The following is a 23,759-nucleotide window of genomic DNA, read 5'->3' as shown; positions in this document are numbered from 1 at the left end:
TTGTCTAGGCCTGCCAAGTGCATTCCCAGACATTATCTCACCAAATCCCCTCCCCAACCCTGTGAGGTAGGTGCTACTTCATCACCTTTGTGCAGAGGTGAAAAAGATGGTCCAGAGTGCTGGAAATGCTCTCCTCCTTCTCCCCTGGCCGGTCCCAGATGCCTTGGAGCAACTCAGAAAGTAAAAGCCTCCCCATAGTTCACAGTTAAGAATGCTACATCGGATGGATGGAAGTAGACCCAGGACTATGCCTAAATTGGCACCGGTTATATTGGGTTAAACCAGTCACTATCAGCTAGGGGGTAGGGGGTGGGGGACGGACGTGTAGCCCTTCCTTGCCTGCTGTTCCAGGGAGCCCTTTTCCTCTCTTCTGTGGTTTTCTTGTACACGGCCCTAAAGCAAAGGTGAGGGGCCGGGGGAGGAGGATCCGAAGCTGTAGAACCGTGGTTCTCAACCTTCCTAATGCCCAGACCCTTTCTTACAGTTCCTCATGTGGTGGTGACCCCCCCAACCATAAAATTATTTTCGTTGCTATTTCATAATTGTTATTTTGCTACTATTAGGGATCGTTCAACCCCCAAAGGGGTCACGACCCACAGGTTCAGACCTGCTGCTCAAGACAGTTCTGAAAGCGCAAGGCAATGAACTGCACTTTGAAGGAGCGCCTCTGAGCAGGCCCGGAGGGTGCAAGATGAAGGGGAAGGAGCAAAGGGGAGAGGCTGCATTTGGTCACGCAGAGTGACTGTTGACTGTGCACATGCGCCCATTAAGGCCAGCCCAGTCCGTGGGCTGAGGGCCACTTCATGACTGGCAGGCTGCGGCTGCCCTCAAGGTATTTTTAGCCTTTCATCAAACCCCTGCCTCACAAACCTTGCATGTGTGTGTGTGTGTGGGGGGGGGGGTGGTCTCCTTGGAGCTAAAAGTTTCAGAGGAACAAGGCCGACCCCTTCCCTTTGATCTAGGGGACCCCTCTTTCTGGCCAGACCCACAGAGGATGGATCCAAGCCTGCCAGGTCCTTGGCAAGATGTCGAAGCCGGAAACATGGCTTTCAGATGGCCTGGTAGGTTTCTGTGCGGGCTGTCTAGACCTGAGGCATGCCTGCGCACACCACGCTGCCATTGAAGTATCAAGCGCTTTCTACCATTCGGTCAGTGCCGACCCAAAGCAGACAGGCAGGCCCCTGCCTAGATTCTAGCATCTTCCTTTTCCTCCGGAGTGCCCTAGTTTTCTGATGCAATAGCTTCAAAGTCATGAGAAGCAGTGTTTGTCCAACACTCTCAGCAGCCACATGACCGACTGAGAGCAATCTATTTATTCCCTCCGGCTCTCGTTTTCCTCACCTGTCAAGTGTCCATCTTAAAATCTGTTCTCTCTACCTCAGGGGCCTGGGGGGGGGGCGAGATTCTCAGTGTGATTGCCAAGGGCTGTAGAAAGGCAAGCCATTGTCACAAATCTTCTCAGTAAAACAGCCAGAGAGCCTGATGCTAAGCCTTGTCCCCCTTAGCTCTTGGACTCATCTCCACGGAGTGTTTCCTCTGGGTGGCTCATCTAGCTAGCATTGTTGTAACCGCCCTCCCCTCCCCAGAGCTGGCCGCCAAACAACTCATGATGGCTCAGTCACCCTCAGAGTGGAGAGAGACAATAGCAAGGTTAGTCTGCCACTTCTGATCCCTCTGGGTGGAAAAAGGATTTCCTGTCTCGAGAGCCCCAGTGTGGCCGTGGGGAAGCTGGAAGCTGGGAGCTGCTGGGTTTATTTGGGGCTTTTACTTTTTGTTTTGGTCAATTTGGAAAGAAAAGAGCCAATGACCTCTTCTCACAAAAACAAAACCAGGCAGGAAGTGCGCTGGGCCTGAGTGGCAGGGACTAAGAGTGTAATTACAGGTTTTTGTTCAGCATTTTCATGTAATTAAACTAAAGGAAAGCGAGCCTGACTGAGGCTTCTTGTAGCTGGGGAAGTGTGTGTGTGTCTGTGTGTGTGTGTCTGTGTTGGGGAGGAGAAGCAGGAGGTGAGATGGATTTGCTTTTCATACTGAGAAGTGTTGCTCGCCTTTATTGTTTTTTATGTCTTTTCCAAAAGGTAGCCAATGATTCATCTTTTTATTCGGTGCTACCCCATGCCCTTGGGTGACATTTGCCAGCCCAGCGTTGCAGCCCTCAGCCCCCTCCCCACTGTCTCATCCTCAGCTTTCTGCCTGGCTTCTCAGTGTGCACAATAAACGGGCCCGCCACAGCCAGCTCTCTGGCCTCCAGTGTTTCCAAACCAGCGACCTCCACCTCCTAATAATGCTCCCAGCTTCCCATTTAATTGACTTCGTAGTTGTTATTCCTGCCTTTTGTTTTGAATAGTTTTGGGCTTTCCCTGTTCTTCTTTACCACCACCACCCCAGCCAGTTGTCCCCAGGCTGCCTGGATAGCCCCAACCCGCAAGCAGTCTAGGTGTACAAGGCGCCTCCTGTCTTGCCAGTCCAGAACATTCTTGAGAGTGGTCAGAGCCTCCCTCCCTCCCGCATGCAGCCCCCTCCTCCCAGCCCTCCTAGAGCCCTCTGCACCCTCCCCACTCCCAATGCTCCCTGGCTACTTTGACCTGGCAGCAGAATGCATCTACTATGTGCTGCTCACATTCTTAAGGGCAGGAAACCTGACCCACCCCAAAACCACCGCCCCAAAGGAGAAGGAGGGGCACTTGCATTTTCCTGGCGGGCAGGGCTCTGCCTGGGTTAGCAGGGCTGACAGTTCTGGGGCGGGGGTCCCCTTTTCTTCTTCCCTTGTCCCCAGCCCCCACCACGCTGCTGGTTACCCTCACCCCCACCTCCACCCCTTCACCTACTCTTCCCAAGAACAGATTGTTTATCTGAACGGGCAGCCAAGAAAACTACTCCTGGTTTTGGCCCTTGCCAGAGATACATCATGCTTGGAACAGCACAAAACTTGACTATGTTGGGGGGGGGGGGCAAGTGGAAAGGAAAGACCAATAATGCTGCCATTTCACAGCGGACCCAATCGGCGCCATCTCTCCCTTGTCCTGAGTCCATCAGCCAAGGGGACTGAATTATATTCTATCCCCACTCCTTCAACCTCCGCATCGAACCCCCCCTCCCTAATCCCCTGCTTCTCCACGTCTTCACGTTTGATGCTTTTAATAGGACTGGCTTTTAATTCTGATTAACGTTCTCAGCTGGTTGTGTGCATGCGTGTGTGTGTGTGTGTGTGTGTGTGTGTGTTGGGGGGAGCCTGGAAAGACACAAGCTGTACCACCCCTTTTTCATCCTTCTCTTTGAATTGACATTAAGATGGACAGGGGGGAGGGGAGAGGGATTGAGAGGGAAGCGGATTGAGAGCTGAGGCATGGAAGAAAAGAGAGAGGAGGATGTCTGTGCTTTTCTAAGGCACCTAGTAAAATTCCTAAGGGAGCAGAAATGCCCAAATCGACTGTCTTGGTGTATTTAAAACTGATGGTCAGGGTGAATCACGTCAGGGCTTGGGGCGGGACCTGCAGTCTGGAAGCTGGGGACCGGCCACAACCTCCCCCCCCAACCCCCCAGGTGGGGAGGAGCCCTTCTGCCTTCTGAAGGAGGCCAGAGATGGGTATTTGCTGTCTGTCAGATTCCTCTCCATCTGAATTCCAGCCCCCTCTCGAATTCACTACAGGATGGAGTTTTTGTTTTGTTTTAAACTGGATCTGGTAAAGAAAAACCAGGGAGTGAAATCTCCCCATAAACCATGCCCCCCCCAAGGTGAAAAACCCATTTGATGCTAGATAGTGATATATCTACCTCAGATTCCGCACCCCACCCCACCCCGCCCCCTTTATGCTTTACAACTCTGCAGACATCAGGTTAGCAAAAGGTAATAAATAGTCCTTGCGCAGCGGGGTCTGGACCAGTGAAAACAGTTTACTGAAATTAATGAGCCTCGCTTAAACCCAAACCTCCACTTTGGAATTAATGCCAGACATAGTTTTCCTGAACTCTATCCAACCGCCTAAGCGGCAGACAATTTTCGTTCTATTTGTGCTGGAAAATAAAGCCTGGGCCCTTGATCTCACTGTGGACTTTTTTTTTTTTTTTTTTACATCACAGCGAGAACTGCGCCAGTTTCCACTTTCTGCCCGTACAAGCCCTCTGCACGGGGCTGTGTGAAGGTCACGAATTATCTGGTCAACTTTCCCTTGAACATCATCTCTCAACTCCCATCCTGCCCGGAGCTTTCACCAGGGCACCCCAGGGAGTCAAGGAATGTTCCAGAACCTCCTTCCCCCTCCAGCTCTTGGAAAGGCTTGGTCTGAAGGAAGGCTGCCTGCCTAGTGTCCATTTCCCACTGTAACTCGAGGAAGCTCCAAATCACCCACCCAGAATGCCCCCTGCCTGCTCCAGAACCCCCAGGATTTGGACTGTCCGTGGTTCTGAAGGGGCTTTTATTTTTCTTAAAGGTGTTTTTAAGGATCACTCACACACACACACACACACACACACACACACACACATTCACACTCACACGCAGTGGTTAGGGCGGGGCTAGCCCGCACCCCAGCCTCTGCTGTCAGGGGCCGAGCAGGCCCGCCTCCCCCTCCCCCCTTGGATTATTCATAACCGCCCCATCGTGGGGAGCCGTCTCTCTGGTTTTCATTGTACAGTCTGCCCTGGTGACACAGGACATGTGGAAAATTTTGAGAGCACTGCGGTGAATGGTGCGGAGGGGGAGCGTGCGCAGGGGGAGAGGAGGGAGGGGAGCGAGTTACTTTTTAGCTTCCGCTAAGTACTTGGCAGCTTGCCAGGCCCGGAGGATGCTGGGAAGCACAAGCCTCCCCAGTATAAACTGCCAGCTTTAAGCAGCCCTGACAGTTCTGCTCCTTCCAAACTTGGCAGCCGTTCAAAGTGCTCTTTCATTTGAAATGCTGGAAGCCTTCCATGTGCAATGCAGATTTGCTGTGCCTGCGCGCAGAAGGAACTGATAAATGCCGTTGTCGTTGCCATGGGGACAGGAGGCTATCAGAATGGTCTTGTGATCCGCAGCCTCTCAGCGCGGCAGGCTCTCGATCCCCGCCTCCACCCACCCCCCCTTCTCCCCCTCTAGTCAGTGAGATGGTGAAATAAATGTTCTGGAAAAAGGTTAACCCTCCCCGCTCTGGTTCCAGAGCTGAGAGGAGGCAGCCGGGGGAAGGCAGGTGAATTTCCTCTTTGGCTTCTCCTTGGTCTAAGGGACCTTGGGCCCCTGTCCTTGAGTGGGTAGCCATTGCCCCCTAGACCCCAGGCCTTCATGGGGTTGGGGGGAGACATTCACAAAGCTGTGTTTTTCACCGAGCTTTGCAGCAAGTCCAAGTGTAAGGCTCTGAGTCATCAAACCTCGGATGTAAACACATATACACACACCCCACCCCACCCCATTTTGTCCAGCTTGTGTGCATTTTATCTTTTTAATAAAATTTCCCTGGCAACTTGGAAAGGGGAGGGTGCCAGATGTTTTAGCTAGCCATCTCCATCTTGTAGTACCTATTTTACGTAGTGGGCAGCCCGGCCCCTCTCCCCCCACCCTGAAATGCAGGGACTCCGGGGTTCTTTCTGGAGCCAGCTTAGCGCAACACCCTGGGTGTGAGCGTGCACGTGAGACTTCTGTGGGAACAATGACAGTGTATGTTCCCATCAGACACCGCGGCGTTCCAAAGTGAAACAGGTCTGTCATTTAAGGCAATGATTTCAGGTGGCTGTGTGTGAGGGTGTCTGGACCACAAGGCGCCCAGTTTTGCTCACGATGGAGCGCACGCACGCCTGTGCTCACCTACCACAGTTATTTAAAAGCACAGTCTGGTTCAATGTACAGCGACAGCACAGCACGTTCAGATCTGGTATATTTTCAGGTCGGTGGTGCCAGCTCTCTGGGTGGCCGGTTTAATGGGGGGGGAAATGAAATAATCCACTCTAGCCAAAGTCTTTGGGAGCCAGAGAGGCTCAGTGATTTATTTGCACTGAGGATAAGAAAGGTGAGCAGTATTCTCTTTCAACCCAACTTGCTATTTCCTGAAGGCTTCCTGGACTTGAAAACGCCTTTAACATCCCAGGAAAGGAACATGTTTTGTTTTTTTCTCTTTACCGTGGCTTTCAATATATTCTGCTAAATATATTCAGGCGCCCTGTTTATCTAGGGCTCCGCTCACAGACCTTTGTGTGTACTCTCCACGCCTTGAGGCGGTTCCCTTGAAAACAATGGTGCATGGATCCTATTACAGAGACCTTTCTGCGGAGGCTGAGCATGGGGGCAGTGAGGATTTCTGTGTGGGTCTGTTTGTGTGCTGAAGAGTCCAGGTGCGGAAACCAGCAGAGGCTCCTTTGACAAAGTGGGGAGCAGTGGGTAAGCATTTAGCTGCTACCGAACAGGTCAGTGGTTTGAAGCCAGCACACAGATGGCAGCGTTGGGAGCCCTTTGGGACAGTTCTACTCTGTCCTAAAGGGGTGCAGTGGAATAGACTTGGTGACAAACTGGTCCCTGCAGCTCTCTCATGAACCCTGAAATATCCCAGAATGTGGAGTCCAAGGGAGGGGTTCCTTCGTAATGGTGCGGCCCATGGGGCGGCAAGGACAGGAAAAGCTTCACTATTTCTTGGACGCCTCTGGCTGGGTGTCTGCTTAAGATGGTCACAGCCATTGTGGCCAGGGCCACACCCTCTCCTCCTCTCCGGAGTTGCCTGATCAGAAGTCGCCCCTTTCTACATCTGTCCACGAGTCCATCCAAACCGTCTGCTTCACCTTGTCAGCGCCCAGCCGGGAGGGCTAGGGTTAAAATGCAATTTTTTTTTTTGAAAAGGGGCAGTTGGCCTTGGAGACATTTCAGGGTGGGTTCGGGCTTGGGACTGAAGAGGGGTTGGCGGGCAGTAGATATCCAGCGATTCAGGAAACCTCCCTCCTGCCCAAGGCCCTTTCCCATCACCTTTCTGAGACAAATGGGGAAACTGCTAAGCTTTGGGGAGCCCGAAGCCTGTTTCACAGTGGCCAGGCCTCTCTCAGGTTGACTGACATATCCCCCAACTGAGCACCAGGGATGTTTCCTACCTCTCTGTGTGTGAATTCTTGGTGTGGGTTTCTGGTGGAAGAACAAAGCTGATTGGGAAGTGGGGCAGTGGGTGGGGGGGCGGTGTGTGGCTCACCAGAGCCCAGAGATAAGGCTCAGGGTCCTGAGTTACAGCCTCAGATAGCTCAACTGCATTGTTTGGGCTTTTTCATCATGCTGAGAGCAGCCAACTCCCGCAGCCGCCCATGCCCAAGTTCTCATTTCAGATAGTCCCCTCCCTCTCTCCTCATCTCCTCAGACCTGTCTGCTGATTTGTCGGCTTCTAGAATTCCGCAACCCCCTCCCCATAGCCTTCCTCTCCCAAATGAGGGTGGGAAGATCTGCTGAAGCCAGCTGTGGCCCCCAAGTGCCCTCTGAGATGGAGGCCTGCCCTGGCATTCCAAACAGCCTTGGCATTCTCTGTTTTGTGCACGGTGGCAGTGCAGAGAGGAAAACCAAACAGGGGAGGTGGTGGGGAGGGCGAGTTGTGGTGTGGCCCCTTTCTACCAAGGCCTGAAGAGCCAGCTTCCCAGAAGAAAGCTAGGGATTAGGAAGGTCTGTCCCAGGCTGGTTTAGGAGTGGCAGGGGAACAACTATCTCTTGTTTTGTTGTCTAGCATGTGACCAGAATGCTGCCAGCTAATTTTAACCTCACCAGAGGGCTCCTGGAAACACACACACACACACACACACACACACACACACCAGAGCTATCTTGCATCTGGAGAGAGAAATGCTGTGGGCAGGATAAAAGCTTTTTCAGCCCAAGCTCCTTCCTGTTTCGGTTTCCAAACTTGCATTATCGGTAACCTGAAAAATGATGAGTTTCACCAAATTCCTGGATGTTGCACAAGTGGACAATGAGTCTATTTCGGGTGCAGTGTGTCGGCACAGGCAGGCGCCGGAAGCTAAAGCTTTCAGGTGTTGGGGGGGTTTCCTGGTACTTTCCTCCTGGGGTCTCCAAGCCACAGGAGTACGGACTGCGGGGCTGGGGAGGGGGGTTCTCCATGGCAACCGTGTGGTTGCACTCAGAAAACCCCTGCTCTGGGGACCACAAGGTCATGTCCATGAAGACAGTGCTCTGTATCTGGGGGTTTAAAAGCTTGCAAGTGCCCATCAAAGATACAACTATTGATCTCTTCCCTTCCAGAGAGAAGGAAACAATGGGTCCAAAGGACTCCTGCACCACCTGAACCAAAGCCGCCTACTCTGAGACCTGGAGAACGAGATGGTGCCCCGATTCTCACTACCGACTACTCGGATCAGGATCACGATAGAAGGCGCTGGACAGAGGGGGAGACAGATGTAGACCGCCGTTCATAATCATCAAGACCCAAGTCAGGGGTCACAGGTCTGTGCAGGGAGCGATGACAGGTGTGCTCCTCCAGACGAATCAACCAAATGGAACCCGAAAACAAGGCTTACAGAAGAGCTCATGGTAAGCGGGAGCCCAGGGAGGAAGCGGGAAGGATGCAGTCACATGGAAGGGTTTGCAGCAATTTCAGTCAATAAAATGCGTCTACGTGGTAGCATGGGAAACGAATGAACCCTGTACACTTTCACCCAGAATGGTCCACAAACAAGACAAACCTGCTGGAGAAGTAGCAAGGCTAGTGAGGAGGGAGTGGAGGTAGCAGGGGTGCTGGTCCTGAAGGTGTTAAGAGGTGGGTGGGAAGGGATATTTAAAGTGGGACAGCATGACAGAAAGAAGTGGGGAGAAGGAAGCGGTCCCTGGAGCTTGGTGGTCTCCTCTGGCAAAACTTAGCACCTCTCCCAATGTTCCATTGCTGCTTTTAGCGCCAGGAATCCGTGGGAGGCCCCATGGCGTTCTTTCGTCACCCTGGTTCAGCATTAGACAAGGGCTGCTGTCTCTGAGTCACAGGGCATACCCGTGGGGGGTGATCGGTGCTCTCTAAGAGTCAGAGGTGGCCGCATGATCAGCAATGCCAGTAGAAAGATAGATTCTCAAGAGTCCAGAGAATGAATGGGTTTGGGGTAGATAGTGTCTAGATGGGCAGCTGCTACCAGTCATTCTAGAACAAGGTAGGGAGATGGGCAGCCCCACAGAGCCCCCGGAGATCTCTGGTGGCCCAGGAGGTGGAGGGGAAAGACTACTTAATGCTGTAGCATTCCTTGCAAGCAGGACGCGCTTGCGACAGTTGTTCAGACAGCTGCTAAGGGGCTTCAGCTGCCTCAAAGGCCATTTGCTCGGCCCCGCCCGCCCTGTCTGGTCACCTCTGTATTTAAAAGATCCTCTTTGGGCTCTGAGATTCCCCCTCTCTGACTCCTCAGGCAAAGACGTCCTAGGACCTTCCAACAGACTGCCATCCACACCACCTTCGGTACTGCCTGCCCACGGGAGTCAAGAATCAATGGGTAGATGCTTAGAGGAAGGCACTCTTTGCTCTGGTTTCCCCACCCCGCCATCCCTAACCCCCCCCCTCACTCGCTCCACCCCCCTTGGCTGGGTGGAGCACGGCTGGTGTTGAGCTTGCATCAAAGGGGTCAATGGGAAGTGTTCAACTCTGCACAAAGGTGTTTGAATGTCACTGCTTGCCTTTCATATTGAGGGGAGTGGGGCTAAGCTGGTCAGCATTTTTTTTCTCTGCAGACGCCACTAGAAAACAACAACAACAGCAAACATTTCCTGTAAGCGAATAGCTGGCTCTTCTGTGCCCTAGAACTGGGAAGGAACCCCAAGTTAAGAATGAGTTCCCTGTGTGTCTTCACATCTGCAGATCCTCCGGACCGACAGATTCCTGCTGGACCTTGTAAGGCCTGGGGAGCTTCCTAACGGTTTCCTGATCGCTCCACAGCTGGAATGCAGCTGCTGTGGGGGCGGGTGAGGTAAACACAGCTCCTGATAGGTCAGCGGGCGGGCGACTGGAGGCCAAGGAGCCTTGGAAGATTGGGAAAGTCCTCCTAGGGAGCTCAGGCCAAGGAAGCCCGGCCACTGGTGTGAAAACTTTCCAGATGTGGGAAGGATGGGGAGGCTTTTGCCCTCCGGGGAGATTCCAAACGCTCGCTTTGGGCAGGCCAGTTCGTTTGAACTTAACCTTTGGAGAGAGCAGCACAAATGTCGGCACCAACCTGGAAAGGACATTTCTTTCTATTCCCTGCAGCCCAAACGTCTGTCCCCTGGAATGTCCATCCACTGGGGCCTTTGCCCAAGTGTCTCTCCCTCCCCTTCCTCTGTTTTGTTTTTTTTTAAGTATTTTATTTTATTATTGTTATCTTTGGTTCGGGAAACTTTTGGAAGCTTTCCCAGGCTGGAGCTATAGAATGTTTCCAGGAAAGGGTATAAGGAGTGTCTGTGTTTTGAGTTTTTCCGGAGAGAGGGCTGACCGTGTTTTCCATCGAGACGGAGCCGGGGGCAGCCAGGTCTTGTGCAAGCATCCAGCCCAGCCAAGCCCCAGGACAGATGGTGCCAGAAAGATCTCAGTGCGTCCAGAAGCGACCACAAACAGAGGTGGGGGTTATCCTCCAGCCTTTCCGTGTCACAGCTGCCTGGGAGATGTGGTAGAGCCATGCGGATGAAGCACGCCTGTCTTCTGGAGCCCTGCCGAGGACGGGCGGTGGGGGGCAGGGGTGGGGTGGGGAGAGGGGCGGCTCACAGACAAACTCCATTCTTCAGTCAGCAACACCAGTCATATCTTCCGGGGAGGACTTCTCCCAGTCCTGGATGGATGGAGGGCAATCAAGACTCACCCAGCAGGCAGGGGTCACACCCAGGCGTGGACCGAGATGCACAACACCCGTCCTGGCCAGCGCCTGGGCCCAGAACCACGTTCAAGCCCGCAGGAGTGTGTGTCTCAGAAACATGTGCACACAAAGCAGCAGAGCCATTGGAGGTGGGCCCTTGGGGGGCCCAGGGCAGATGGACCCTCTTGGCCACACCCCTGCAGGGCATCTCTGAAAAGCAAAGGTAGCCCGTGTTTCCTGGAAACTCTGTGGTCAGGCTGGCAAGGGAGGCAGAAAGCAGTCTCTAGGGAGGCCGCCTTGAGAGAGCCCAGCTGCTGCCCACACGCTGCTCCAAGAGAGGGACCCCCCCTCCCCCGTCCCTGGGTCAGTCCCTTGTGGCTCTGAGGACTGATATCTCGGGGAAGGAGGGACCTGTGGGACTGGCCAGGAGGGGACACAGCCTGTGTCCCATGAGCCTGAAGACCACATCCCAGAAAGATAGTCATGGTTCCCGCAGGAAAATAATTTCCCTTTCCCTCCTCTGGGGACACACTGACCCCAGGAAGCATCTCCAGTTTGGGAAATGGCCAAGAGCCCAGACATTAGATTGGGTACGGGAACAAGAACAAGCCCCGGGCACCCCTCACGTGTCCGGCCCTGTGCTGACCGGTTAAATGTGTTCTCTCTTCTAATCCTCACTAAGCCAGGTGGGCAGGGCTGGTCTCTCCATCTCGGCAGGAGGAAACAGGAGTCTGAGGGTTAAGTAACCTGCCTCAGGTCCCCTTTGAGCATGGACTGTGCAGAGTTTGAACTCAGGATCGCCTGACTCCAGAGGAACACGAAAATTACAAAACTGCATCCTTCATAACACGCACAAGTGAAGTTTGATTGAAAAGAATTTTTAAAATGGTTGCAGCAGTACAGCCACCAGGAACTGCCAGAAACTCAAGCCAGATTCGGAAGAGGACACGGAACTAGGGATATCATGGCTGACGACAGATGGATCTTGGCTGAAAGCAGAGAATACCAGAAAGATGTTTACCTGGGCTTGGCCGGCTAGGAAAAGGAATCCGGCTGTGTGGATGAGAACAAATCGTGGCTGACGTCGCAAAGATTAGAAATCCCGGAACATTTCTTTGTGCTCGTGAAGAACCTGTGCAGAGAGCGCGAGAGAGTGGTTCCAGCAGAACACACAGGATGCGGCATAGTTTAACATCAGGAAAGGCGTGCATCCGAGTTGTATCCCCTCACCCTCCTTGTTCCATCTGTGTGCTGAGCAATGATCGGAGAAGCTGGACGACTTGAAGAACAGCGTCGGGACTGGAGGAAGACTCATTAACAACTTGTGAAAGGCAGATGACATGACACAGCCTTGCTACTGACCGTGAAGGGCACCCCTCACTTCCTGAGGATGATCAAAGGCTTCAAGCCTTGGGTTTGCATGTCAACATAAAGAACAGACATCCTTACCACCAGACCAATGAGCAATGTCATGGTCACCTCGGAGGAGATACGCAAGTTGTCAAGGATTTCATTTGACTTGGATCCATAACCAATGTCCATGGGAGCAGAGGTCAAGAAACCCAATGACATACCGCTACTGAAGACTTCTTTAACGTGTTGGAAATGCAAAGATGTCCCTTTGCTGGTGAAAGGGGCCCGAGGCGTGGTATTTCCAGTCCCCTCCTATAGCAGGGGAAAACTGGCGAGGGGCTCAAGGAGGTCTCAGAAGAACGGGCGTATCCGAATGACGGAATTGACAAAGACGATCCGCTCACCTCAGGCTGCCAGAGAAAGACCAGATCACTCTGGGGAGAGGTGCAGCCAGCATGCTCTCAGAAGCCAGGACAGCAAGATTCTGTCTCCTGGGCTTTGGACATTGTTAGTAGAAGAGATTGAATGGTCCCTGGAGACCATCCTGCTTGGTAACCTAGAGGGTCAGTGAAATAGAGGACGACCTTTGATGAGGTGGATTGACACAGTGGCTGCAACGTCGGACTCAAACAATAATTGGGAGGTTGGGCCAGGACCTGGCAACTTTCCCTGGCTCATGCCTACGATGGCTACGCTTTGGCACCAACAGCAGACAGCCACCTCCTCCCCCACTTGACGGAGAGAAATCCTGATCAGTCAAGGGATCTGTATCCTGACTCCCTTGCCAGCAATTTGCTCTGGGATGGGTCTGTCTATGAGCTGTAGAGGGGCGTCTGTCACGGGGGGGGGGGGGGGAGCTCCAGGCACTGTTCCTTGCCCCTTCAGACATGGGAGAGACGCTGCCCTCCTGTAGCTGAGTGTTGTGTCCGATGTGATGGCGAGGGCTATGTTGCTCTGGGGAAGGGAGCTTCTTTGAGAACAAGGCCGTCGTGCTGATGATGGTAGAGTGGAGAGATGGAAGGAACCTGGGTCCTCCTGGCACAGGTGTGCAAATCAGTGGCCTTGTCCTCAAGCCAGCTGGCCGGAGGTGCCCCAATTCCTGAAACCATCCTCAGTTCTGTCATTGTTCGACCAAGAATCTTTGGCTCCACTAGGAGAGCCAAGGTGGTGGTTCCTGGTGGCCCAAAGGATCCCAACAGGTCGCCGTGGCAGGGGTGCCACGCTGACGAAAGAGAAGTACCCACCAGCATGGTGTTTGCCTTGGCTCTTAGCCACAACTGAAGACTCTCCTCCGGAAAGGCTGACGGTGACGAGGGACCCGACAGCGAAGCACATGGCAGATGGTAAGGGGTCGTGAAGCTTAGCGCCGTGGTTCAGAGGTGGGTGGCTGCTGGAATGGCCACGGAGATGATGATGGCCGTGAAATGTAAGCATGATGCTTGGTGACAGCGGTCGGTGTGGGCCATGAAACACGTTCGGAAGCTGCCCCACGGACGCTCCTGGAGAAGAATGACAGGAGTTCTCTTGGACTCCACGGGTGCCTTCTCTTGCCCTGGTCACAGACCAGCGCCGCCAGAAACAGGCTCTTCTAGTGGTGGGTGGTCCCACTTGAACCATCCGGGTGGTCCCTGATGCCCGGGGCAAGGAAGCCCTGCTGCAGGATGAAGGCTAGAGTGTAATTTGTAGCTGTTGAAGGAGCCAAGGGTTGGAAGCAGAACTGACGGGCCTGCTCGACAATAAACGGGGCCAGCGGTGGACTGAGGCACGGAGGCCCCGCAGCTCCCCCAAACGCCCACAGCAGCCCCGCAGAATTCTGCAGCTGGGGAAGGCCTGTCTTTGGGGGCCCTGGGGCTGGGCGGTTGGCCTGCCTTTTGGCTGGCTGACCAGGCCACAGAGGCCTGCTTCATGCCAGCCCCACAGCCCTTCCGAAGCTTATGCCAGGAGAGCGTAGCCACCCCACTGTCTGCCAGACTCATGTCCGCCCAGCCGCGTGGGCGGTCCCTGGCAGCAGGGGCCTGGGCAGGGTTTGTGCAAGGACACGGTGGCACCATCGGCAGGGTTATGGGAGAGGCAAGCCAGGAGGGAGCCTGGAAGAGGCGGGGAACCGACGTCACGCACCGGGACAGCCTGGGCCCCATTTCCAAGGCAGGCTCCCCTTAGTAGACTGTGTCGGGGTGGGGCTCTGCTTGCCTACTTCCTGTCTGTCTCTCCCTCAGAGTCCTGGGTGTGCAGTGGGTTATGGGTTCCTTTGGCTGCTAACCATGAGGTCAGCGGTTCAAAACCACCAGCTGCGCTGAGGGAGAGAGGTAAAGCATCTAGGTAACCCACGGCGTCGGGTCTGCCCTGCCCTGTGGGGTTGCTGAGAGTTAGGATCAACTCTACGGTGGTGAGTTAGGTTTTCCTGTGGAGCGTCTCCCTGCTTGGCTCAGTCTAACACGCCCTGCTGCCCAGCACTGACAATTCAGCTCCCCAAACATTTGTTGACATCCCTCTACGTGAGACACCTCCCCGTGAGACGCTGGCTCATGAGCCATGAGGACCCTGGGTGGGTCCATGTGCTTGATTGCCAGCAAGTCTGCCTGCAGCACCTTGGAAGGAAGGCCTGGCAACCTTCTTCCCAAATACCAGCCCTGGAAAACCTGGGGATGCACAGCTCCGCTCTGACCCACACGGGGTCACCAGGAGTCAGAATTCTCTCAAGAGCAACTGGTTTTGACTCTTGGGAGCAAGATGCCCGCACAGCACCAGGATGAGTGTAGACCGGATTTCAACGCGCCCTCAGCCTCCAGGCTCTTCTTTCCCTCCACAAAAGAAAGCAAAATGGGGGGTGCGGGGCGGTGGGGTAGCGCAGGGGGCCTGTCACTCCCCACCAAGGCGGACTCCAGGGACAGAGGCCAAGAAGCCTGGATCTAGACCAGAGGGGAAATAGGCCGAGAGAAGTCAAGTGACCTCTTAGAGTTAGGGCGGGAGCCAGGTTCAAGTTCACCCGTGCCCGGCTCCCTGTGCCTGCCTGGGACACTTGTTTCCGAGATTTGACCTATCGTCTGGGGCCAGCGGATGCGGTCAGTGGAAGAGAAGGCAAGGACCCGCGAGGCGTGATCAGGGGAACACACGGTTCCAGCGAACGGTTTCAGCGGAGAAGGCTTCCCAGAAGCCAGGGCAGGGCTGGGCCTTGAGTGGGAGGATCGGGGTTTAATGAGGGACTTGGCAGGGGGGTGGGGGGTGATGAAGAATAGAAGCTATGTGAATCCCCAGAGAATATAAGTAGTCCCCCACTTACAACAAGGTTTTATCCCAAGAACTCCGTCAGAAATGGGTCCTGGCCTACGTTCAATATCTTTGCTTCTTTTTTTTTAAAGTTTTCATTATTGCATCTTCTGTCATCGACGTGGCTTATGAAGCCGGGAACAGATATCTGAAAGAGAGCATCCGAGGATGACCCAGACCCACTGCCGTCGAGCCAATTCTGACTCACAGTAACCCTCTAGGACAGAGAATGGTCTCCAGACTGTAAATCTTGATGGGAACAGACAACCTCATTTTCCTCCCAAGATGGGGTTGGTGGTTTTGAACCACTGATCTTGCGGTGAGCAGCCCAGTGAATAATTCACTACACCACCAGGATGTGACCCGCTGCAGCATTCTACCTAAGTACATATGACGGATGCCCAGAGGTACAAACAGAAAGACAGCAAAGGCTGGCAGTCGTAAGCTCAGATCATCAGACCTCGGCTAGGAGGTGGCCAGTGAAGTCTGTCGTGAGCAAAATACACCCGACACTGGGGACCACTTGTTGGAGGGACTGAAGACTGCTGGGGACTGGCAACCAGGAAGCTGGGCTTCAGTCCCGGCCGGGGTCCCTGCAAGCTGGGCGACCTTAAGCCTGTGGTCTCCCCTCTCTGGGCCGGTTTCCTTGTCTGTAAAATGGCATGGGGTGAGGGTAAGGATTAGATAGACATGCTGGGAAGAGTTCTGAAACCTTCTCTGCCTCCCCTGGGGCTTTCCCTTGCCTCTTCCCCCAACCAACCAACCAACGTCACCACCCAGAACACTCCCCGGCGCGTGCCAAGTGGCTGGAATAGACACCAGCAGGAGTGTTCTTGGATGCCCCAAAGAGCAGCTGGGTGCTAGCAGCCCTGCTCAAGGTGCCCGGCCAGAGCATTGGGGAAGAGCGACAGTCCACTTGGAGGCTGGAACTGGGCCAGACCTGGGCAGGACCATTCCTCTTCCAAGAAGCAGTCCATCCCACTTGAGCCAGGCTGGGCCCCTGTCCTTGCCTGCCTTTGGGAACAGAAAGGGTGGCCTCCATGGCAGGTGACAAAGCAGTTGGTGCCAAGCCTGCACATTCTTATTATAAACTGGGGCGTCCTTATGTGCCTTGGGTCCTAGCACAGTCCCTGGTGAGTATGATCCCACGTGTGCCTGCAGGGCTGCCTGCTGGCGAGGCCAAGCACAGTCTGATAGAGTTCTTGCTGTTAAAAGCCAGGGGCCTTGGTGGCATATCCTGATGAGCACTGGACTGCCAGCCTCCAGGTTGGTGGTTCAAACCCACCAGCCACTCTGAGGGAGAAAGATGAGTCTGTCTGCTCCCATAAAGATTTATAGCCCGGGACTAGGGATTGGGTTTCGTTTCCGTTTGACATTGAATAGGCTGGTTGAAGGAGGGTCTCCATATGCCTAACACCCTGCTCAGCACTAACAAACCAAACCTAACCCATCACTGTCAACTTGATTCTGACCCACAGCTACCCTATATAGGGCAGAGTAGAACGGCCCCACAGGGTTTCCAAGACTGTACTCTTTGCGGAAGGAGGTCTAGTGGTGGAGTAGTTACGTGTTGGGTTGCTAACCACAAGGTCAGTAGTTTGAAACCACCAGCCTCTCTATAGAGGAAAAATGAGGCTTTCTACTCCCATAAAGAATTACAGTTTTCACAAACTCCACAGAGGCTATTCTACCTTGTCCTATAGGGTCAGACTCCACTGGATGCCAGTGAGTTTAGAATCTTGACAGAAGCAGACCACCACATCTTTCTTCCCTGGTGCAATGCCACTGGTGGGCTTGAACCAAAGACCCTTAGGCAAGCAGCCAAGCACTTAACCACTGAGCCATCAGGGCTCCGTAGGCACCAATGGCTCCTGCCATCAAGTTGATTCTAAGTTGTAATGAACCCCACAGGATGGTTTGGTTTCTGAGACTATTCAGGAGCGCAGACAGCCTCCTCTTTCTCCCGCCCAGCAGCTTATACACTGAAGCATCACAATCGTGAGAGCAGAGAGGTGGCAAGGGGGCTGTGAGAGTTTGTGGAAAGTCCATTGGAAAGCAATGTGTTTGTGCCCCCTGCTGGCTGGGAGCAAAGGTGCTGGCTTGCTCCACTCAGGTGGCCTCCGGGGGCACCTGGTTAGCTGCAGTGTCAAGTAGCCTGATGCTGCATCACAGAGCACCCAAGTGTCAGGCTTCGGTGGGGATGCAAACAGGGTGGCAGGCAGGTGACATTCCTGAAGTAGAACTCATAGAGACCACGACTCTGGGTGAGCACCCTTGTTGGACAGAAACGGCTCTGGGTTCCCAATACGGGACAGAGCACAGGGCTCTTGGACCGATTGCTTGGGGGTGAATGTAGTGGTCTAGCCCACAGTAGCCTCCAGAAAGGAGAGGGTAGAGATCTCAGAGACTCAATCATTTGGGGGGCACTGAAAGTCACCTCCAACAGCTTCCCCTTGAACCTGAGCTGCTGCGCTGTTGGTTCCTATGGCAGCTGATCTCCCCAGCTTCCCTCAGGGTGGGACCTGGTGGTACCCTGCAGACCCCCCCAGCCTGGCTGCTCTGGGTAATGGAGCCCTAAGCTCTAAGGAGAGGTCATCAGAGGGGACGTGGAAGCATTGGGTAAACAGGAAGAGCTGCCCAAACAGTGGCCTGCGCTGCAAGTGGGCCTCCAGGCGAATCTTTGGCCCGTAGGTCTGGAATGAGCTGGCCTGGCCAGCCTCACGGCATTGCCCGGACAGAACGGGGGCAGGAACCGTTCCTCTTCTGAGAAATGTCCTTCCCAGTAAGACCCTCTCCCCGCTCTCAGGAACCTCAGGTCTCAGTCAGGTGCCCCTGCCTGTACCTGCAACCTGGGCTCCTGCTGTCCCCCGGCCCCTGGGCAATTCTTGTCTGACTTGGCAGGGCCCCGAAGGGACTTGGTGGCAGGGAGTTTGGTTTGTTTGAGTTCAGGCAGTTGGGAATGCCTCGTCTCCGTGAGTGAGTTTTATTAACATCCGCAACCACAGTCATCAAGTTTCCAACCCCCCGGCCTTTATCGCTCACGCTAAAGGGCTGGCACGCGCTCCCTCTCGAACACGCGTGCACGCACGCACAAACGTGAAGACCGCAAACTGGTGGGCGCTGGAGGAAAGCTTGAACACCGGTTTCGAAACCTAGACCACGCTGGAGGAAACCTGGGTCACTTTTGGAGGCTGCCTGCGGTCTTGTCTCACTCCGCTTGGGTGGGTGTGCTGCTGTATTCATTCACCTGACACACTGTCCATGAGCCAGTGCCAGGAATGGCAGCAACGGCTGTGAGAAACCAGGCACAAATCCCTGTCCACATGGGAGCGTACACGCACAAGAAAGGTGTGGTGTTCGAGGCCAGAAAAGTAAAGGGATGGCGATATGAAGAAAACCAAAGCCAACACGGGGCTCGGGTGCCCTGGGCTGTAGCTGTGTGCGGCCCAGTTGGTTCTAACTCACAGCGGGCCTGAAGGGCAGTGGAACTGCTCCGTAGGGTGTCCAGGCGATCCCTCTTTTGCCTGCAGATCAGCGCATGGGGTCTGACCGGCACACCTTCTGGTTAGCAGCTGAGCACTTGGCCAGGAGAGCTCCTTCCCTAGGAGAGGGGGGCAGTTTTAAGGAGGGGACCAGGGAAGTCTCACTAAGAAAGCAGGTGGCATTAGGTAGGGACCTGCAGGAGGGAAGCGAGTGCGTCCTGTCGCCGGGGGAAGAGCGCTGGAGGCAGGGATACTGGCCCCCCAGAGGTCCTGAGGTGGCCAGTGTCTGGTGGCCAGAGAGTTCGGTTCTGGAGATCACAAAGGGAGGCCTCGCACCGGAGGCTTGAGAGGCAGTGGGGAGGGGCGCGCAGTGTCCGCCTTAGGAGGACACTGGTGTTCACCGAGTGGGATGGGAGCCATCGCAGGGGCTTCAGCAGATGGGTGACATCTGTCTGCTTTGTCAGAGGTTCACTCTGGAGAGGGTGAGGATGGGCGCGCAGGGGCCCCGCTGAAAGAGGCATGGGGGTGGAGGGTGGAATGGCGGTCAGCCTGGTGGGAAGGGCCTACGTGTGGCTGTGCTCTGCAGGTAGAGCTGGTGGGCTGAGGCGGATGCGAAATTGTTCCTTTGGCTTCCTGCAAGGGTTACTCTTGTATCTTCAACGCCTAGCTCTTAAGAGCTGCAGGGGAGGAGCCATGTCCACCTATGTATACTCACAGACGCACTTGAACACAACAACCCGCTTCGTGTCCAGTGCCAAGTCCCACCCAACTCCAAAGGCAAAGAGCTCCACAGGGAGCGGTGTGTTATGAGGACCATACTCTTAACAGACTCCTTGGATTCAATATTATTAACCAAATATAGTCAAAGGTCACCCACACTCCCCTTTCAGCCAACAGCGTTCACTTCTGCCCTCTCTTGAAAGTTCAGAAATTAGCACCTATCTTGTCAGTAGGTCCAGATAAAGTTCTATGTAGGGAATCGTGGGGAGAGGCTCATCAGGGTAGGCTTCCTGGAGGAGGAACTCGGTAGACTTCCTTTCTTTTCAGATGAAGAAGCCAAGGCTCAGACCTTAAATACTCACTTGAGATCACAAAGCTAGAAAGTGGCAGAGAAACGTTTACATCCCTGTCAGTGGGTCTCAGAAGCCTCCAACCTCTCTTGGGCACTGCACTGCCATGGTGACAGAGGCGCGTGGGGGCTACTCATATAAGGACCCAGGACAACATGGTCTGAACAGCTGCCCCTCAGGGCTGAGTGTGGGGCAGTGACCCATGCCCTTGCCTCATTAGTAATCACAGACTCTCAGTGTGAATTGAGTGGAAGCAACATGCCAGACCTTGTGTACCGGGCTACCCGTCTCCCCCATTTACTTACTCTTTTAAAAAATTTTCACTTATTTTAAATGTACTCCTGTTTAGGGTTTTATATACATGATCTCATTTAACCCTTGTTTCACAAATCAGGAAACTGAGGCCTGACAAGGCTACTGGACACATCTGTGAGTGTCAGAAGTGTCAGACAAGACTACAGGTGTTTCAGTTATCTGTTACTGTGTAGCAACCCCTCCCAAGACAACACTCAGTTTCTCATGATTCTGAGTCATAACTTTGGGCAGGGCTCAGCTGGCTGGTTCTTCTGCTCAACTTGGCTGCATTCAATTGAGGGCTAGGCTGGAGGGGAGTGACCCAAAGGGGTGCCTCAGTGCTCTTTACACGGCCTCTCCAGGAGGCCAGGCATGGTGATTTCAGGGCAGTTGGATGTCTTACATGGCAGCTGGCTTTCAAGAGAATGAAAGCAGAAGTTGCCAGGCTCCTTAAAAGTCTTGCTCTGGACCTGCGAAGTGTCTCTTTCACCATTCAGCGAGTCAAAGCAAGTCACAAGGGCAGCACAGGTTCAGATGGAGGAGACATAGGCTTCCCTGCTTGTGAGGACATATATGATCAGAGCTCACAGGAGCAGATGATGGGGGAGGAGGAGAGAGTGGAGCACATCCTGGCCCACCAGGCCTAGCGGACGATGACCTCAATTAGAGCAACCACTCCAGAGAGGACCACATGGCCAGCCACACTATGAGACATGATGCCCCTCACTGACCCATGGCCCTGCGGGGACAGCACCGGAGACACAGTGTGGGAATTGCGCCCGACCTGATCCCGCCACACCAAGGCAAAGCACTGGGGGAGCGCAGCGGAACAGCAAGGGAATGGAGCGGCGAGATCTCCAGGGAATGCTGAAGGTGAACTTTGGGGCCAGGGCGTGGTGCCCCAACAGACTGGACTGGAAAACACTCCTAAAGGCCAACAAATGATCCTTGAACTAAAAACAAAAAAGAAGAAGAAGAAGAATGGGAGGAGACTCAGCCTGCCAATGCTTCCTCATTGTCAGCTGTGTGCTCTTTCTTCCACGTGCTCTGCTTAGTCCCAGGAAGCTCTTATGTTCAGGACCTTATTGATGCCTGCTAGCCCCAAGTATAAGGAGCCCTGGTGGTATAGTGGTTATGCATTGGGCTGCAATCCTCATGGTTGGAAGTTCAAAGCCACCAGCAGCTTGAGGCAGAGAGCCTGGGCTTTCTACTCATATAAACAGTTACAGTCTCTGAAATCCACAAAGGAGGGTGGGTCAGTATGACTCGATGGCAGTGAGGTGGGTTCATTTTTGTTAACTCAGTATAAGGCACATGCTTAAGATCTATGTGACTGGCCTCCTACCTAATGCCTCCTCTGTGCCCTGTGCCTGGCCCCAGAGTGGTTTCACAAGTGTTTGCCTGAGCTTGTCTGTCTGACATTTGACCATTTCCCCTGCTTTCCGAGGCTCCTCGCTCAAGCCAACTCAAGCATGTCCCTCCCAGGAACCTGAAAGAACCTAACGCAAGCTCCCTTCCTCCCAGGCACTTCGCCAGCTGAGCCAGGGTCATCTTGATAGACCAAGAACCAGATGAGACGGAGAAACAGGCGTTCCTGGTGCTGAAGGCACGCGTTTTTCCCAGGACCTTGAAGGAAAGGTCTGACTGCCAGGCCGTCGGACATGCAGGTCACCTGGGAACGCAGCCCTCCTACCTCCACGTGCCGAACCAGAATTTGCATCTTCACAAATCCTCAAGCGTTGCACCTGGGCCATCAAGCTTGCCACAAGGGAGGCAGGAGGTAGAGGGCAGGGACAGGTTGGGAGGACAGCTGTCAGGACGGCTGAGCTGAGATGAAAAGATCTCACACCTGGCTGGCTGTCCTGATCCCCGGTGGTGGTGTAGAAACCGTATCCTGAGGCTCAGCATGCGCGTGAGAGCAATGACCGAGGTCCACATCTCCACGGGTTGACTCCGGACTCCAGAATGTTCTACAAGCATCTCACGCAATGCCAGCGGGCAGTGTGCGTCGGGAATGGCCTTGGTTATCCAGTGTGGCGGTCGCAGAGCAGCAACAAAGGAGTGGCTTGGACAAACACATTTCTCTCTGCAGCCCTCCTCAGCTCCTGCTCCTCAGCTCGGCTTCCTCACTCGCTTGTTGATCTTTCATAGCTCAAGAGACACTGACTCAAGACACATCCGACACCAATCTCCCTCCTTAAGCATCAGACAGAACACCCATCCCCCAGTGGATTAAAACTCCAAGCCTAGCTGCTCACAGTAACCCTGTGGCTTGGTGGGGCAAGGGGGGCGCCCACACGACTCAATCCGTATTAGGGGGAGGTTTCTTAAACTGTGCTCCGAGCGCTAGTTGCATTCAAACCACTTGGGGGAGGGGAGGTGTTCTTAAATCTGCGGATCCGGGAAAGCCGCATCACGTCTTTGGGTCTAAGCTTCCTGGTGTGGCCCCCGGGAAATCCCAGTGTTCACCGTCTCACCTGGTTGTTTGAATACACACTGATCATTGCGACCATTGGGTTGGCATCCTAGATCGGCGACCATGGCAAGGAGCTTTTCTTTTTTTTTTTTTAATGCCATAAATAACAAAACCAGAAACCCTAAGCCCATGGTGGATTCGGACTCAAAGGAGCCCTGTAATAGGACAGGGTGGATCTGCCCCTTCCAAGGCTGTACACCTTTAGGGTTGAAATCCATCCCATATGTGGTCCCATGGAAAGGCCGGTCCGTTCACACTGACTATCTGTTAACAGTAAAAGCTTAACTTCTGGCCGCCAGGGCCCCTCCCCCACAGGTCCGAATCGTGTGTGGACAGGAGAAGACACAGATATGCTCAAATACGAGATGACAACAAATCACCGTCCCCACCTCCCAGACACTCGGGAGGCCCCATGGGTACCCAGGGAATGTGCCCCCCGCATGCAGAGGTCATTTGTGATTTGGGCTCTCTTCTGTTGGCAGGGTGGAGCCTGTCATCTGGTCCGGACAGAATTATTGCCTCAAATTACATGGTTGATTATCAATTACTTGTGTCCGTACCGAGCATGTGTGCGTGTGTGCATAAGTGTCTTTGCAAATCATTAAGGGTCGTAATTCTGGATTATCGTTGATTAATGAGAGGGAGGCCTGGTACCTCTAGCAGCCAGGATGGCAGCCCTGCAATTATGTCCCAGCTGATCAGTAATTGGCGCATCACAAAATGATTTCTCTCCCAGTTGCCGCCTCCCCACCTCTCCTGCCTGCTCCGCAATTAGCACCATTGCGCATTCCCTTCCAGCCCAGGCTGAGTTCAGAGGCCTGGTTTCTGGTAAGCAGATGCTGAGAGGGCGCTGGATATCAGGAGGGGGAGGTGGCAGAGGCGCAGGGTGGGACTGAGAAACCGACACGCTGGCTTCTGGTGGCACTGTGACTCTCCCCAGCAAGGCCAGTAGCTGTTTCCCACCTTCCTGTCCGCATCCCTACCGCGCATGGGGAAAGCGAGACCCAAAGAAGGAAAAGAGAGGAGTGAGGAGAAAAACTCCACCCAGCTCCCAACGCAATCGTTTCAAACAGC

The 23,759-nt window shown here is 54.1% G+C and overlaps 1 long non-coding RNA gene across 1 annotated transcript; it reads left to right on the top strand.

The window, feature by feature from the left end:
* Positions 1-1,551: 1,551 nt before the first annotated feature.
* LOC142425896 (uncharacterized) lies at positions 1,552-23,232 on the top strand. Its single transcript, XR_012779702.1, has 4 exons — positions 1,552-1,650; positions 8,192-8,479; positions 9,653-9,888; positions 21,734-23,232. It is a non-coding gene; the product is annotated as an uncharacterized LOC142425896 (long non-coding RNA).
* Positions 23,233-23,759: the final 527 nt, after the last annotated feature.

This window comes from Tenrec ecaudatus, chromosome 14, assembly GCF_050624435.1.
Source record: "Tenrec ecaudatus isolate mTenEca1 chromosome 14, mTenEca1.hap1, whole genome shotgun sequence".
In the NCBI taxonomy this organism is placed as follows: domain Eukaryota; kingdom Metazoa; phylum Chordata; class Mammalia; order Afrosoricida; family Tenrecidae; genus Tenrec; species Tenrec ecaudatus.
This window is presented reverse-complemented; position numbering and strand designations above follow the sequence as displayed.